Raw genomic sequence first — 18,266 nt, forward strand, 5'->3', positions numbered from 1 at the left:
ATGTATTGAACTCTTTTGGAACTTGCCTATAGAGGCTCTTATGTTTCCTTTGGGAGAGATTAGGATATACTGTTGTCATCTACTTTCATACTGTACCCTAGCCGGCCTAAACTTCGCAGGTCGCGACTAGTGGCTATTTACTTATGCTATAAATATCTATCTGTTATCTATCTCTTAATCTCCTTTATGCCTTGTCCATATATCGCGTTCGGCTTAGCAGTTTAACTTTTCGTTGTCGAAACGTGAGTGATACGTCTTCGCGATTTTATTTCTACTCTTTTCAGGCTTCTCGATTAATACTCCTTTCGAAAATTACCTATATTTATATATTAAAAATCCACCTGAGAGTCGTACCACCGTAATATCATTGACTTATGACTCGAGCATAAGGATTTGAATATTAGGGTGTTACATTATGGTATCAGAGCAGTTCGTCCTCGTGAGCCTGAGGGATGGAACTGCTTATGCTTCAATGCATACTCTGAGTCTGTGCCTGTGCTAGTTAGGGTATCTAACTGATACATCTAGCATGAAGTCCATGAGTGTACATTTGGTACTTTGAAGCACTATACTTCCGATATTGAGACTGATCAACTTGATATCGATTGTTTGGTGTGTATAGGAACCAGATGACACCTCGTGGACCCAGTCGAGGACGTGAAAGAGATCGTACTAATGCGCAGGAACCGGAAATCAACCCGAATAACCCGGTAAACCTTATGGTGGTGTTGGAGAATATGGCTGCTGCTATGCAGGCCACTGCGGAGGCTCTTGGGCAACAGATGAACAATAATGGCAATGGCGGAAGGGAAGCTCAGGGCCCGATGACACTGGCAACCTTCTTAAAGATTAATCCACCTAAGTTCAAGGGAACCACCAATCCGACTGAAGCTGATACTTGGTTTCAGGCCATGGAGCGAGCACTGCAAGCGCAGTTGGTGCCTGAAGAGCAACGTGTTGAATTCGCTACCTATCTACTCACGGGGGAAGCATCACATTGGTGGCAAGGGGCTCGACGTCTCCTGCAATAGAGGAATGATCATATCACTTGGGATGCCTTCCAGGTGGAATTCTATAAGGAGTACTTTTCGAATTCCGCCAGGACAGCCAAGGAATTGGAGTTACTGTAGCTAAAGCAAGGTGTTATGTCCGTATCTGAGTATATAGACAAATTTGAGGAGCTATTCAGGTTTTTCCGCATGTGTCAAGGAGCTCCGGGAGGCTTCGAGGAATGGAAATGCATTAAGTATGAAGGAGGGCTCCGGAGTGACATCTTAAGTTTAGTGGGACCAATGGAGATCCGAACTTTTTCAGAGTTAGTGAACAAGAGCCGTATTGCTGAAGAATGTGTGAGGAAGGCTGTTGAGGCGAAGAATGACCGTCGGGAGTCCCACCGCAGGGAGCACAATCAAGAATACCCAACAAGGGGTCAAGAGTTTAAGGGGAGAGGATATATACAACACTTTCCCCAAGGACGGAATAACTTTGCGAAGAGTGAGGAGTCCCAAAGAAACAGTAAGGGAAAACGGGCAGCGGCTGCTTCTGATGTTTCGAGCTGTCAGAGATGTGAAAGTCATCACCCATATAGGCCGTGCCAATTGGGGTTAGGTGTATGTTACAAGTGCGGGTTACCAGGGCATGTATCAAGAAATTTCCAACAAGGAGAGAGTTAGGATGCGGGCCGATTGCGACAGTAAGATTGAGGTAATTGCAATAATCAGGCTTAAAGGACAGTGCGTGATTTTATAATACCGCTTGTACAGTAAAACTGGGAATGTCAAACTTAATATTAGACTGAGAAGCAAACCAGATGGTCCGAGTAAGGATTTACCTTAATACAAATGGATAAATGCCTGAGATGTAAATGATTTTCTGTTGAGAATGATGTGTTATGTTTGTTATGTAGTTGGTTGATTTCTGGATTCTTGGTGAAACGGATTGAACCCGTGACTTTTAGTTCCTTTGATTTAAATAGATAAGGAATGGTACGGTCCTAAACGATGGATTTGGAAACATTGATTTGAAATGCCAGTCATGCTAAGTTGTGGTTGAGTACTTGAGGAAATAAGTGATGGAACTAATACTTGACGAGAAATCAAAGTGGCATAGCGGAAGCTTGCTAAAGCATTAGCATAGTATGGTAATAATAAGGAAAAGTAGGGTATGATTAGAAATGCTTTATGCTTTGAGTACTTAAAAATTTAGTGAGCCTATGCATATAATGATTCTAGATAATTGGAATTAATTGTGACTGTGAGCCTTGATGGTTCTGAAACGGATGAGGAAATTATCATTGATGCGTAATCTGATTTAGATGATGAGAGAGTGCAAGTTGTTGTGTTTGAGAGATGAGTACTATGATGTTTGGTCATAGTGACCTTGGATTTAGTTTGGGATTTATAATGATTGGTTTTGAAAGACGAATGTAAAAACCATTAAATTGAAATGTTGATGCGGTACTGAGATTGGTTTGAGGGAACCCGTGACGGGTGGTAAACTCCAATTTTTAGGGAGGTGCTGCTGAAAAAAAAATTTTCCCAAGAATTTGAAGGAGTGTTGGTTATATTTTTGAAAATGATTTTTGATCTGAGTAACTTCAACAAAAGAGATGTGTCTCGAAAGCTTTATATAGATTATTAAAGGAAAGCGGATTCTTAAGGGTTTGTCAGCTTGTTAGTCTAAACTCATTGAATTCTAAAAACGAAGAAAGCTTTGATTGATTATAGTGATGTAGGATAATGGCTATGATTAACGATGATGGCAATCTTATTGATGACATGATTCGAGATTTAATAAGGTGTGAGTTGATGAGACGGTAAAAGTAAGGAACGAGGCTGTTGGTCGGCGTTGAACGAACGACCGAGACCCTCAGGGATAGAGAAATCAGAGCGCGACAACGGAAGCGTGCAGAGTAAAAAGACCTTGGAACTGTTAAGTGTTGGATATAAAGGCACACTACGTGCGCGTACTCGTAGTAATGGATGGAATTTTCGAGGGCAAAAATTTCTGTTAGGGGGGTAGAATGTAATACCCGGTCTAACTGAAATTAATTAAATAATAAGTTAAATAGGAGCGAATACGGTTGGAAGATTTGGAAATTTGAATTTGATGATTTAAATATGATATTTGGATTCAGTGAATTTTTTCGAGTTGGAAGACATAGTTTTCTGCGTAAAAGCGCGCAGTGGAATTTTGACTGGCAGTACCGGCTGAGACCTGTCTAGTACTGCAGCTGAGAAAATTGATTATGAGTAAGTAGGATTAAGAAATGAGGAATTATAATTAGGGGAGGTAGAAATATTTGAAGTGCGATTTAGAGCGCTAATCTTAAAGGTTTTGGTCCAAAATTGGGCCAACGGACAAAAATAAGTGAACCGGGCCTAAGTGGGCCCAAGACCCAACATATATAAACATTAGTTATGAGCATTTCAGCTCATTTTGCCCTAAAGAAGGGGTGTTGGGCGCTGAAATTGGGAAGAGAGAAGAGAAGAGAGAAAACCTAACTCTCTTTGATCTTCAAACCACCATAACTTGAGCTACGGAGCTCCGATTGACGAGCCGTTTACGACCACGCGTCGCTCTTCTCATCCTCTACAATTCTATCTAAGTTTGGTGGTGAGTATTTCATTCATCTCTGCCCAGTTTTCGAAATTCTCCACTGTTACACATTTTTGGGTAGTTAGTGTTGAAATCTTGTGATTTTGGGTGTTTAGGGATACTCCAACATGGATTCTAAGTGGGTTCTATCCCAACTTCATATGGGCTGAGGTAAGAAGTGCTCAAACCCTTGTAATTTGTCATTTTTATGAGTCCTAAGTTGATGTATGTATGTGATATTGGTTATGTTAGTGTATTTGGTGATGTTGGTGCACAATTGGGAGATTGGTATTGCTTAAGGAGCTTTGGTAAGGCTTGGAGCTAAGGTTAGTGAAGAATTCCAAAGAAGAGGCTCAATTGGTTTGGCTACAAGAGGTACGGTTTAAGTTTCATTTAAGTACCATGTGTTGTGATGAGAATTCCTAGGCTAGATGCCCCTAGGATTAAGTTTGGATTATGTAAATGGTTGGTGCTAATATGCATAGTTGATATGTAACGCGAATTAATGATTGGGTTGAGAATTGTGTGACCTTGTATGCTTGGTGTATTGAGAATTTGATGTACTGGGTAATGAGTATTGATTTTGTGGTTTATGCATTTAAATTGTGAAAATTGGGCCGGAGGCCGTGAATTTTGGGCCGGAGGCCAGAAAGAGGTAAGAAAGGTAAGTCGATGTGTGCATTGTATGATGGCACAAGTGATTGGATGAATTTAAGATAATGAATATATGAATGATTAGGTTGGTTATTGAATAATAAGGTTTGAGAAGTTGAAGTGTGGAATTTGGTAATTTTGGGTGAATTTATGTAGATGAGGTATGTTTGGTTTGGTTGAGATATATTATGTGATCATATATGTGATTATGATTATTGATGCCTTGATGGTATGATGATGCATTAGAGATATGTATGTTGTGATATATGCTTGGGGAATGATTAAGGTTGATTTGTGGGTGAAATCACGTGATAGTGAGTATGATATTGATTATGTATAATGATGGTTGATTGGAAATGGTATTATTGGAAATTGGGATGAGGAAGGATGTATGACATGATATTGTGTTTGTCCTTTAGCCATTTGATTGAGAAGTGTTAAAATGGTTGGATGTGCTTTTGGAAATTTTTGGTAAAGTGTCAATGTGTGAGTTGAGGATGGCTTGATGTGGATTTTGGTACATTTTGATTGATTTCAAAAAGGGTTGAAATTGGCATGTTTTGGTTGATTTTGAAAAGAGTTGAAAATTGCTTGTTTTGAAAATGGCACCTTGTGGTTTTGTACGAAAACATGGTTTTTGGGCACATTTTGATGGGACATAACTTGGACTACGGATCTCTGTTTTGTGCCAAATCTGTTTAGAAATGAAATTGGATCCGGGATGTCCATGCCGTTCGAAGAACGGGTGAAAAATGATTTAAAATGAGAAAGTTATGTCCGTCGGAAGATTGGGGGTTGAATCTGTAAATTCTGCAGCTTTTAACTTAGAAAATTTTTAGCAAAATAACCCTCTACGCGTTGGCGCACTTGGCGCGTACGCGTCATTCTTCAAGAAGGCACCATCCACGCGTGCGCGTGGTGTGCACGTGCGCGTCGATGCGCTGCACCTAATGCCCAGCTATTTTCCAGAGAGTTGTGCCAGAGTTGTGCCAGTTTTGTGCCAGGGCGCAAGAGCACCCACGCGTACGCGTGGCTGACGCTTGCGCGCCGTTTGGATATTTTTCAACCCGCGCGTTCGCGCGTATGACGTTTGCGCGTCGATGAGTTTTTGGGCATCCGCGCGTGCGCGTGGAGTGCGCGTACGCGTGGCCCTGTTTTCATGCCAAAGATGGTTTTTGAGTTTTTAAAGCCAAATCTCATACTTCTAAGCCTCCAATCTCATCCCTTAGGTATTAAATCATTATGATATGCCTAGCAATGAGGAAGGAACTAGGGGATGTGGTAACTTGCGAGTGAAGTAAGGGAAAAGGTTATGATCAATGATGATCAGATATGATTATATGAGATATGAAGGGTGACGGTGGAAGTACCGTGTAAGCCATGAGCCGAAAGGCTATAATTATTGATAAATGGCCGGTTCTTGATTGAACCATGGGCCGGATGGCTGAGTTATTGCCGGGTTACGGCAAGGCCATTATTGTTTATGGCTGAGTATAAATGCCTATATGATTAATAAATGAATGTGTTACATGGATAACAATGAAAAAGGTTGAAATGTGATGTGTGACCCCGGGTAGTAGGCAGTGGCGTTGTCCACTTGCTCCGGATATGAGACGGGAAAGGATGTTTATGATAAATGAGTTTAATTATGGAGTTTTGAACACATGTGTATTTGTGATACCTGGGTAGTAGTAAGGTGGTGGTTCGTCCCGCTTGCTCCAGGTTAATGTTTGAGATTTGATAACAGTGATGATTGCTTCTAAACTGAACGAATGTATGTTTTGAGATCCTGGGTAGTAGCAAGGGTTGTGGTTCATCCCACTTGCTCCAGGACAGAGATTGAGACCCTGGGTAGTAGCAAGGGTTGTGGTTCGTCCCACTTGCTCCAGGTCAAAGATTGTGATGCCTGGGTAGTAGCGGCAGTAGTGGTGAATCCACTCGCTCCAGGTTGAGCTTGTAAACACCCGCCTGGGTAGTAGCCGCAGTAGTGGTTATTCCACTGGCTCTGGGTTGAGCGGGTAGTAGCAAGGGGGTTGTAGCTCAAATCTACTTGCTCCGCAATGGGTGTTTCTGTCCAATGGTTAGCTACCAGGACATGTCGGGTTGGCTATATAACCGACAGATGATATCATCAGCCATAGGGCAGGCATTCATCATTTGCATATGTTTGAATTGTTTGGGTTTGCCATTTGTTTTGGATTTCTACATCATATATGCCATGTTACCTGACTATATGCTACTTGTTCTACTTGTACCATATTTGTGTATTACTTGCCTGTATTGCTTGTGTTTGTACAACTGAGAGGCCCCTCATGCCGGTGTCGGTGGATGTGAGGGCTGTTCTTGATGGGATGAATTGATGATGCGATTGCATGATGATGATGAATATTGAATGAGATAACTGGAGCTTCCTGGGTAGACGCAGTGATGTGGTTTCACTAGCTCCAGGCGAGTGTATGATGTATTGATATAGAATTGCTGAGGCAGAACAACTGGTGATGGTTTTGCTTATAATTCTGAGTCTGATTCGTGGAAGAGTCAGCGAGTTGGGAAACATGTGAAACATGAATTGAATTTAGCACTCCCTTATGACAGTTGCCTATTCATGGATTAGCGAGAACCTAGGATGAATAATTGGTGAAGAAGTTTAGGATGTTTAGTGAGTTTTTATTGCAGTAAATTAAATTTATTTGGCACTTTTACCGTACTGGGAACCCATGGGCCCGGGGTTCTCACTCTGTATATATCTCTTGTTTTTCAGATACAGGTCCAGGTGCTCAGAAGTGAGTTGTGGTTCGTCTGAGAGACGGCGAAGATATTTATTTTCTCTACTTTGTGTTTTGCTTAGAATCTCTCCACCTTTGTTTTGAAAAGATTATATTATGTATTGAACTCTTTTGGAACTTGCCTATAGAGGCTCTTATGTTTCCTTTGGGAGAGATTAGGATATACTGTTGTCATCTACTTTCATACTGTACCCTAGCCGGCCTAAACTTCGCAGGTCGCGACTAGTGGCTATTTACTTATGCTATAAATATCTATCTGTTATCTATCTCTTAATCTCCTTTATGCCTTGTCCATATATTGCGTTCGACTTAGCAGTTTAACTTTTCGTTGTCGAAACGTGAGTGATACGTCTTCGCGATTTTATTTCTACTCTTTTCAGGCTTCTCGATTAATACTCCTTTCGAAAATTACCTATATTTATATATTAAAAATCCACCTGAGAGTCGTACCACCGTAATATCATTGACTTATGACTCGAGCATAAGGATTTGAATATTAGGGTGTTACATAAACAATTCAAAACTTATTTTATTTAAAAATTAGGAAGATAACTAAAAAGATGAGTTAGAATTTTTAATTATTTTTCTTTTAACAAAATAAAAATCACTAGAATTAATAATATTTTATTAGAATAATTAAATTAATAATTAATTTTTAACAAAGTAATCTTTATTTAGTATTTTTAATAAATAATTTTTTAGTAATTAATTTTGGACTTAATTAATTATTTGTGTTGAGTTAGTGCTCACCTGTTTATTAGCAATTTCATGTTAATTAAAAAAGTAGAGAAGTGAATTATACTTATTGAATTTTTTACATTATTAAATTACATGCAAATTATTATACCCTCAGAAAGTTTATGTATTTTAGGAAATAGGAATTGCATGTAAACCACTATATTATGTGCTAATAAGATTTATGTGTTATAGAAATTACTTTTTCTATATTTACCTCTATGCTTCAAGATTTATTTGTTGTTTCTATTGTATGTAAATTTTACTATTTTCTTTGGGTTAAAATTTTTTTACTAGTAAATTATGCTAATCTCTTGTATTTTATGTGTATTTTTTGAAATCAGTAGAGTCTCCCACAATTTATATAGAATTAGCTTAAAACCAAAATGTAGCTATTTTCAAAAAATTATAATTAGATAATTTTAAGAAAAAATTATTTTATATATATAAATTATCGGCAACAATATATACCTCCTTATGAATTATTGTTTCTATGTAATTTTTAAACCTGTATTAATAATCATGAATAAACTATACAATTATACTATATACATATTTAAAATTAGTCACTAAATTAACTCTATTCAAAACATATATTAAAAATATATAAAATAATATATATATTTATACATAAATATATAATAACTAATTTTTTATATACATATAGTATTTTTATAATATATATTAATGTGTTCTGCACTTATATTAAGTATTAATAATATTAATAATTATAAATTAGTAAATATATTATCTACATTAAAAGAAATACATAAAAAAAAGATTAGGGAGTTTTCTTGCAAATGTTACTGACATTATTGTAAATATGAATTTTTTTTATTTTTTTACCAATCATTTTAATCTGTTCATCTTTTAAAATAAATTAATTGATATATTTATCAAATTATAAATTAATAGTTGATTTGAAGCATTAAAAATTAATATTCAAACTACTGTATATGTTTTTACTTTTTACCTCTTTAGCATGTACTGGCGAATAAAAGTATTCCAACAAATAAGAGGTATTTTTTTTATGAGATTTTTTAAATAATATGATATATAATAAAAAAATTTTATTTTTTCTAAAGTGATAAAATTAATAAAGTGAAAAGTTAATCATTATTAAAGTTATAATTTTATAAAATATATCTTACTATTTTAATTTAAGAGTGATTAATTCTTTAGTTAGTCACTTTACCAATTTTTTCATTTTAAAAAATTTTCATCCTAAAAAAAATATTTTTACACCTAATCCATTCACTAAAAAAAAATGACCCATTAATATCTTATGAAGCATGATAGTTACTAACATTTTTATTATAAAAGAATTAGCTAAAATTAATTTAAAAATAAGATAAAAATAATGTTAACTACTAAAATTTTTTGTACAGTATTTTTTTTTAATTATCCAATATATATATATATATATATATATATATATATAAAAACACCTATCAAATGGCTTTTCATCAAGCTCGCTTGTTTGGTATGTCATTTCATGTCCACAATTACTCAGAGCCATTTCTAAAGTTAGCCAATTTTATCTTTTTCTTTTTTACTAAAGGGTTGTATTCGGCATTTGATGGGACTACAAGACAAAAATTTTATTGACAAAAATTTTTCTTTCAAGTTGTCAATAAAATTTTTGTCTTGTAGTCCCCATCAAATACCGAATACAACCCCCTTTAGTAAGAAAGAAAAAGACAAGATTGGCTAACTTTAGAAATGGCTCTGAGTAATTGTGGACATGAAAAGACATACCAAACTCACTCAAACAAGTGAGTTTGATAAAAAGCCATTTGATAGGTGTTTTTTTTTATATATATATTTTGGATAATTAAAGAAAAATACTGTACAAAAAATTTTAGTAGTTAACATTATTTTTATCTTATTTTTAAATTAATTTTAGCTAATTCTTTTATAATAAAAATGTTAGTAACTATCATGCTTCATAAGATATTAATGGGTCATTTTTTTTAGTGAATGGATTAGGTGTAAAAATATTTTTTTAGGATGAAAACTTTTTAAAGTAAAAAAATTGGTAAAGTGACTAACTAAAGAATTAATCACTCTTAAATTAAAATAGTAAGATATATTTTATAAAAATTATAAATTTAATAGTGATTAACTTTTTACTTTATTAATTTCATCACTTTAGAAAAAAATAAATTCTTTTTTATTATATATCATATTGTTTAAGAAATCTCATAAAAAAAATACCTCTTATTCGTTGGAATACTTTTATTCGCCAATACATATTAAAGAGGTAAAAAATAAAAACATATACAGTAGTTTGAATATTAATTTTTAATGCTTCAAGTCAACTATTAATTTATAATTTGATAAATATATCAATTAATTTATTTTAAAAGATGAACAGATTAAAATGATTGGTAAAAAAAAAATCATATTTACAATAATGTCAGTAACATTTGCAAGAAAACTCCCTAATCTTTTTTTTATGTATTTCTCTTAATGTAGATAATATATTTACTAATTTATAATTATTAATATTATTAATACTTAATATAAGTGCAGAACACATTAATATATATTATAAAAATACTATATGTATATAAAAAATTAATTATTATATATTTATGTATAAATATATATATATTATTTTATATATTTTTAATATATGTTTTGAATAGAGTTAATTTAGTGACTAATTTTAAATATGTATATAGTATAATTGTATAGTTTATTCATGATTATTAATACATGTTTAAAAATTACATAGAAACAATAATTCATAAGGAGGTATATATTGTTGCCGATAATTTATATATATAAAATAATTTTTTCTTAAAATTATCTAATTATAATTTTTTGAAAATAGCTACATTTTGGTTTTAAACTAATTCTATATAAATTGTGGGAGACTCTATTGATTTCAAAAAATACACATAAAATACAAGAGATTAGCATAATTTACTAGTAAAAAAATTTTAACCTAAAGAAAATAGTAAAATTTACATACAATAGAAACAACAAATAAATCTTGAAGCATAGAGGTAAATATAGAAAAAGTAATTTCTATAACACATAAATCTTATTAGCACATAATATAGTGGTTTACATGCAATTCCTATTTCCTAAAATACATAAACTTTATGAGGGTATAATAATTTGCATGTAATTTAATAATGTAAAAAATTCAATAAGTATAATTCACTTCTCTACTTTTTTAATTAACATGAAATTGCTAATAAGCAGGTAAGCACTAACTCAACACAAATAATTAATTAAGTCCAAAATTAATTACTAAAAAATTATTTATTAAAAATACTAAATAAAGATTAACTTGTTAAAAATTAATTATTAATTTAATTATTCTAATAAAATATTATTAATTCTAGTGATTTTTATTTTGTTAAAAGAAAAATAATTAAAAATTCTAACTCATCTTTTTAGTTATCTTCCTGATTTTTAAATAAAATAAGTTTTGAATTGTTTATCTTTTGTATTCTTTAAAAAAACACATATATTTGAATTTATTATTTTTTTTAAGTATTATGAAAATAATTAGAACTTTCAATTATAGAAACATTATGTCATTTAAACTATTTGTGAAAACATTTCATTATATAATTTATATACATCATCATTTTCAATCATAACAAAAATATATATTTTTATGGTTACATCTAAAATGTTTCGATAAAAAATTTAAATATTAATATTTTTATAGATATAATCCATTAAGATTATTAGATGATAAATCTAAAGGTTCATATTAAAGTGAATATTATAAAATAAACTTATAAAAAAATACTTTAAAATAAAAAGATATAACAAATTACTAAATTATTAAATATGTATGTATATATTATGAATAGATTGTATAATAATTAAGTAATATATAAAAATAAGTTGAGTAAATATTAATAAAGTTTAAATATTAAAGCATATATATATATATATATATATATATATATATATATATATAACATTTTTTTATCTTATTTTTAAATTAATTTTAGCTAATTCTTTTATAATAAAAATGTTAGTAACTATCATGCTTCATAAGATATTAATGGGTCATTTTTTTTAGTGAATGGATTAGGTGTAAAAATATTTTTTTAGGATGAAAACTTTTTAAAGTAAAAAAATTGGTAAAGTGACTAACTAAAGAATTAATCACTCTTAAATTAAAATAGTAAGATATATTTTATAAAAATTATAAATTTAATAGTGATTAACTTTTTACTTTATTAATTTCATCACTTTAGAAAAAAATAAATTCTTTTTTATTATATATCATATTGTTTAAGAAATCTCATAAAAAAAATACCTCTTATTCGTTGGAATACTTTTATTCGCCAATACATATTAAAGAGGTAAAAAATAAAAACATATACAGTAGTTTGAATATTAATTTTTAATGCTTCAAGTCAACTATTAATTTATAATTTGATAAATATATCAATTAATTTATTTTAAAAGATGAACAGATTAAAATGATTGGTAAAAAAAAAATCATATTTACAATAATGTCAGTAACATTTGCAAGAAAACTCCCTAATCTTTTTTTTATGTATTTCTCTTAATGTAGATAATATATTTACTAATTTATAATTATTAATATTATTAATACTTAATATAAGTGCAGAACACATTAATATATATTATAAAAATACTATATGTATATAAAAAATTAATTATTATATATTTATGTATAAATATATATATATTATTTTATATATTTTTAATATATGTTTTGAATAGAGTTAATTTAGTGACTAATTTTAAATATGTATATAGTATAATTGTATAGTTTATTCATGATTATTAATACATGTTTAAAAATTACATAGAAACAATAATTCATAAGGAGGTATATATTGTTGCCGATAATTTATATATATAAAATAATTTTTTCTTAAAATTATCTAATTATAATTTTTTGAAAATAGCTACATTTTGGTTTTAAACTAATTCTATATAAATTGTGGGAGACTCTATTGATTTCAAAAAATACACATAAAATACAAGAGATTAGCATAATTTACTAGTAAAAAAATTTTAACCTAAAGAAAATAGTAAAATTTACATACAATAGAAACAACAAATAAATCTTGAAGCATAGAGGTAAATATAGAAAAAGTAATTTCTATAACACATAAATCTTATTAGCACATAATATAGTGGTTTACATGCAATTCCTATTTCCTAAAATACATAAACTTTATGAGGGTATAATAATTTGCATGTAATTTAATAATGTAAAAAATTCAATAAGTATAATTCACTTCTCTACTTTTTTAATTAACATGAAATTGCTAATAAGCAGGTAAGCACTAACTCAACACAAATAATTAATTAAGTCCAAAATTAATTACTAAAAAATTATTTATTAAAAATACTAAATAAAGATTAACTTGTTAAAAATTAATTATTAATTTAATTATTCTAATAAAATATTATTAATTCTAGTGATTTTTATTTTGTTAAAAGAAAAATAATTAAAAATTCTAACTCATCTTTTTAGTTATCTTCCTGATTTTTAAATAAAATAAGTTTTGAATTGTTTATCTTTTGTATTCTTTAAAAAAACACATATATTTGAATTTATTATTTTTTTTAAGTATTATGAAAATAATTAGAACTTTCAATTATAGAAACATTATGTCATTTAAACTATTTGTGAAAACATTTCATTATATAATTTATATACATCATCATTTTCAATCATAACAAAAATATATATTTTTATGGTTACATCTAAAATGTTTCGATAAAAAATTTAAATATTAATATTTTTATAGATATAATCCATTAAGATTATTAGATGATAAATCTAAAGGTTCATATTAAAGTGAATATTATAAAATAAACTTATAAAAAAATACTTTAAAATAAAAAGATATAACAAATTACTAAATTATTAAATATGTATGTATATATTATGAATAGATTGTATAATAATTAAGTAATATATAAAAATAAGTTGAGTAAATATTAATAAAGTTTAAATATTAAAGCATATATATATATATATATATATATATATATATATATATATATATATATATATATATATATATATATATATAACATTTTTTTGAATAAAGATCTTTTATTAAATAATATTTCTAAAATAATAATTATTTTATCGTAAAATTAATGCTTGTTCAAAAGGAACTTATTCATGGCATATGTTAGTCTATCATAATCTTTAGCTCTTTCTAATATATGCTGGTTGAAGCTGCACATTGTTATAGGATTAGACTGTATTTTTATCTCTTTATGGGTGAAAGAAAGAATTAGTTGCAGTTTTATCATGCTTTCCAGACAAAATATTTCACATATAAAATTTTTACTTTCATCTTATTCTTCTATATATTTTATTATAAAAAATATTCTAATAAAATACGATGGTATACGTGAACAGCTTTCTATAGGTAATTATTAGAAGATAATAATAGAACCTGTGAATAGCAGATACCCTCTCACAACCTGCTGTAAGATATATTAATCATAAGTTGATTGATAGTATCTAACATCAACTGTTGTAAAGATTGCCTGATGCTCAAGCCCACTGTACTCCTGTGTTGTCGCGGATCGTGATGAGATTTTCTTGATCATACCGAATTTTGTAGCCAGGAAGTAGTCAATTCCCTAACAATATATTACACAACAAGATCTATATATAGCAAGATACTGAACCTGCTGAAAATCAAAAATCAAATATCAAACAAGTGAAAAATCCATCCTTGGCAACTGCCTAAATCAAATAAGTCCACCCATGCTTATATCATAGAAGCTTATATATCATTCTATTACATAACAATCATCTTGACTAATTAAAAACTGTAAATACATTAATCAAAATTGAAAATAAAAAAAATTATAGATTTAAGTAACATTATAATGACCAATAAAATTTTTTTATGTTAAAAAAACACCTAAAATTTTTAATTCTTTATACATAATTATGTGCAAAATTTATATGGATTAAATGCCAGGTACTAGTTTAAAAAAATAACACAGACGTAATTTAGGATTGAGATAAAGAACAAGCAGCAATAAAAATTAGTTATTTATAATTTAGTGACACATATGCGTAAAAATAATGAGCGACAGAAAATTAAAAATTAAGATAAAGTATATCGCTAATAAGAACAACATACAGAACATAGTCCTTTGTAAATTAGAATATTCATTTAAGGTGGCTACATCTGAACTTCTGACCAATGTATATTGATAAGGAATGAACTCAAATAAAAATTACTCCATTCTCTTTTATGGTATCGATAACAATACCCAGTTTATTACTTTATTCCATGATTTCCTGTTAGGTTTCTTTGCAGCTTCACTTTGAGATCTTCGGGTCCAAGCAGCTCGAATGAAAGAGCACCCCTACAAAACACAGATGTTGATACAAAGAGTTGATTGAGCATGGAGAAGGCGAAAGAATTAAAATTGCTTCCAATATCTAATCATTGCAATCGTCAGAATTCAAGTCAATTTCTATGAATAATTAACAACTAACAAGTAGAAATAACAATAATCATATATAGCAACATATAGAACTTGTGAAAAAATCAAATAAGGTTCATCACTGAAAGTTCAAAAATAATTCTCCAAGTGCATAGATCTTAAGCTGAAAGCATTAACTTTATCAGATGAGGTATAAATAAATAAATAAATTATTAGTAGCAAAATAAAGGACTTTCGCTCACATCAATCAATCATCCATCCGCGAACCAAAAATAAATAAATAAATAAAAGAAAATATATGAAACTGTAAATAGGAATGTACAACCAAAAAAAATTAATTTCAGTTAACCAGAAATTTGGTTTAAGTTAGTAAACCAAACTAGTTTTAAATGAAAAAAATCGGATTAACGGGTTACGGAAGTAGTTAGGCGGTTTTAAAAATAAAATTCCATTTTAAAAAGGTAATCAATTTTTTCATTTAAAAATCAGTTTTTTCTTTTTTTTTTTATTTAAAGTCGGATTTTGCATTTAAAAACCAATTTTATGCAAAATCAATTTTAACTTATAAGTCAATTTAGCTTTTTTATTATTATAAAATCGGTTTAGAGAATAATATATCAAAAAATGTTATTTTTTATCTTTTTTTATTATCTTATAAAACTTGAGACTGAAGGTGGCGATGCTTTTATAATTAATGGCTTTTCAAATTGAAATAAAAAGGAGAAATTATAAACTTATGTTGGAATTTATAATAGTGCTCATAATCAAACATGGAGAAAATATAAAGCACTTATGAAGCCAAAACAACACATTAGTGCTGCTATTGAAAAACAATATGAGCAAGCTAAAAAGAGTTAACAAATTCATTTGACAACCACAATTAATTGTATTAGATTTTTTTTGGGACAAGGATTGTTCTTTCAGAGTAATGATGAGACAGATGATTCTGTTAATTAAGAAAATTTTTTGAAATTTCTAAACTTTCTGATGTAACATAATGAAAAGATTGATCGTGCTTTCAAAAATGCTCATAGGAATCTTAAACTAAGAGCACTCTCAATTAAAAAAGACATTGTAAGAGATGCTACAAGTGAAATGATAAAAGTTATTGTTGATGATCTTGGGATGAGTTGTTTGCTGTTTTGGTTGATGAAGCCCGCGGCATTTCTATTAAGGAGCAAATGTCAGTTTGTTTAAAGTATGTGAATAAAGAAGGGCAAGTTAGGGAGCATTTTTTTGGTCTTGTTCATGTTTCTAATACCAATGCTTTATCTCTAAAATTAACATTGGAGTCATTATTAGAAACATATAATTTAAGTTTATCAAGAATACGTAGCAAAGAATATGATGGTGCAAGTAATATGCAAGGAGAATTTAATAGTTTGAAAATTTTGACATTCAAAAAAAATGTTTATGCTTTCTATGTACATTGTTTTGCCCACCAACTTCAGTTAGCTCTTGTAACGGTTGCAAAAAAAAAAAGTTAAAATTACTTTACTTTTTAATTTATTAACCAATTTGTGCAATTTTGTTGGAGTTTCGTGTAAACGAAGAGATATGCTTCGTGATGATAACTAAGACAATTGAAGCATTACAAAGTGGAGAAATTTCTAGTGAACGTGATTTGAATCAAGAAATAGCTTTAAAAAGAGTTGGAGACACTAGATAGGGTTCATACTATGAAACTATACTTAGATTAACTTCTTTGTTTTCTTCCGTGGTCAATATTCTTGCATATGTTAAGGAAGATGGAAATAATTCAGAACAAAGAGTTGAAGCATGTCCTTTATTGAATGTCATTCAATCCTTTAAATTCATTTTCAACTTACACTTGATGAAAAATATCTTGGGAGTTACTAATGAATTATCTCAAGCGTTACAAAGGAATGATCAAGACATTGTAAAGTCTATGGCATTGGTTAAATTGTCTAAGCAATGGTTGCGAACTATAAGAGATAATAGTTAGTCTCTTTTATTGACAAAGTCTCATTATTTTGTAACAAACATAATATCACTATTCCAAAAATGGATGATATATTTGTGTTACAAGGAAGATCAAGACGCAAATTTCAAAAGATCTCAAATCTGCATTATTTTCAAGTTGAGATATTCTATCAAGTAGTTGATAGAAAACTTCAAGAACTATCAATAATCGTTTTACAGAGGTGAATACTGAATGGCTTTTTTATATAGCTTGTTTAAATCCACAACACTCATTTCTTGCGTTTGATAAGGAGAAGTTGATCCAGTTAGCTCAATTCTATCCATTAGAATTTTTTGCTACTCAACTTTGGCACTTGATGATCAATTCTCAAACTTAAATGGGATTGGTACTCTTTCTCAGAAATTAGTTGAGACTTGAAAAAATATTGTTTATCCATTAGTGTTTCTTCTTTTGAAGTGAGCTTTAGTTTTGCCCATAGCAACTGTATCAGTTGAAGAAAATTTTTCTACTATGAACGTCATAAAGATTCGACTTCGTAACCATATAGGAGATGAATTTTTAAATGATTATTTAGTGACATATATAGAAAGAGACATCAGTTAAATGATTGTTTACTACCACACAGAGCTTTACGCATAGGATGTAAATCAAAGGTGGCGAGGTACTACGACCTCTAAAAATGAAAATACTTATATAATATAGTTGGAAGAAGTTGTAACTAGGAGCCTTGAAAAAGGGAGATAAACAAAAGCGTAATAGAAATCACGTCGCACTCAAATGGTTAAGCTTAAACAGATATGCAAGATTGAAAGGAAGGATAAACTATATATCGAACGGAATTTCAAAAGATACAATTATCAAGCTCATGACTCGACCTGCAAAGCTAAGGTTGGCCAGAGTTTATATACATACATATATAACCCGAAAACAGCCCAAGAGACATGATACATACACTTGTTTCTCCAAGTCAACATCTAGGAGGGACAAAACATAAAATATAAATAGAGGAGAATCTATCTACATATATACAAAGCATAAAACAAAATACAGTAATCCCAAAATAACTAACTTCGCTTGTAGAGAAAACTCCAGGCGCTCATCGAGGT

This window comes from Arachis hypogaea, chromosome 19 (assembly GCF_003086295.3).
Source record: "Arachis hypogaea cultivar Tifrunner chromosome 19, arahy.Tifrunner.gnm2.J5K5, whole genome shotgun sequence".
NCBI lineage: Eukaryota > Viridiplantae > Streptophyta > Magnoliopsida > Fabales > Fabaceae > Arachis > Arachis hypogaea.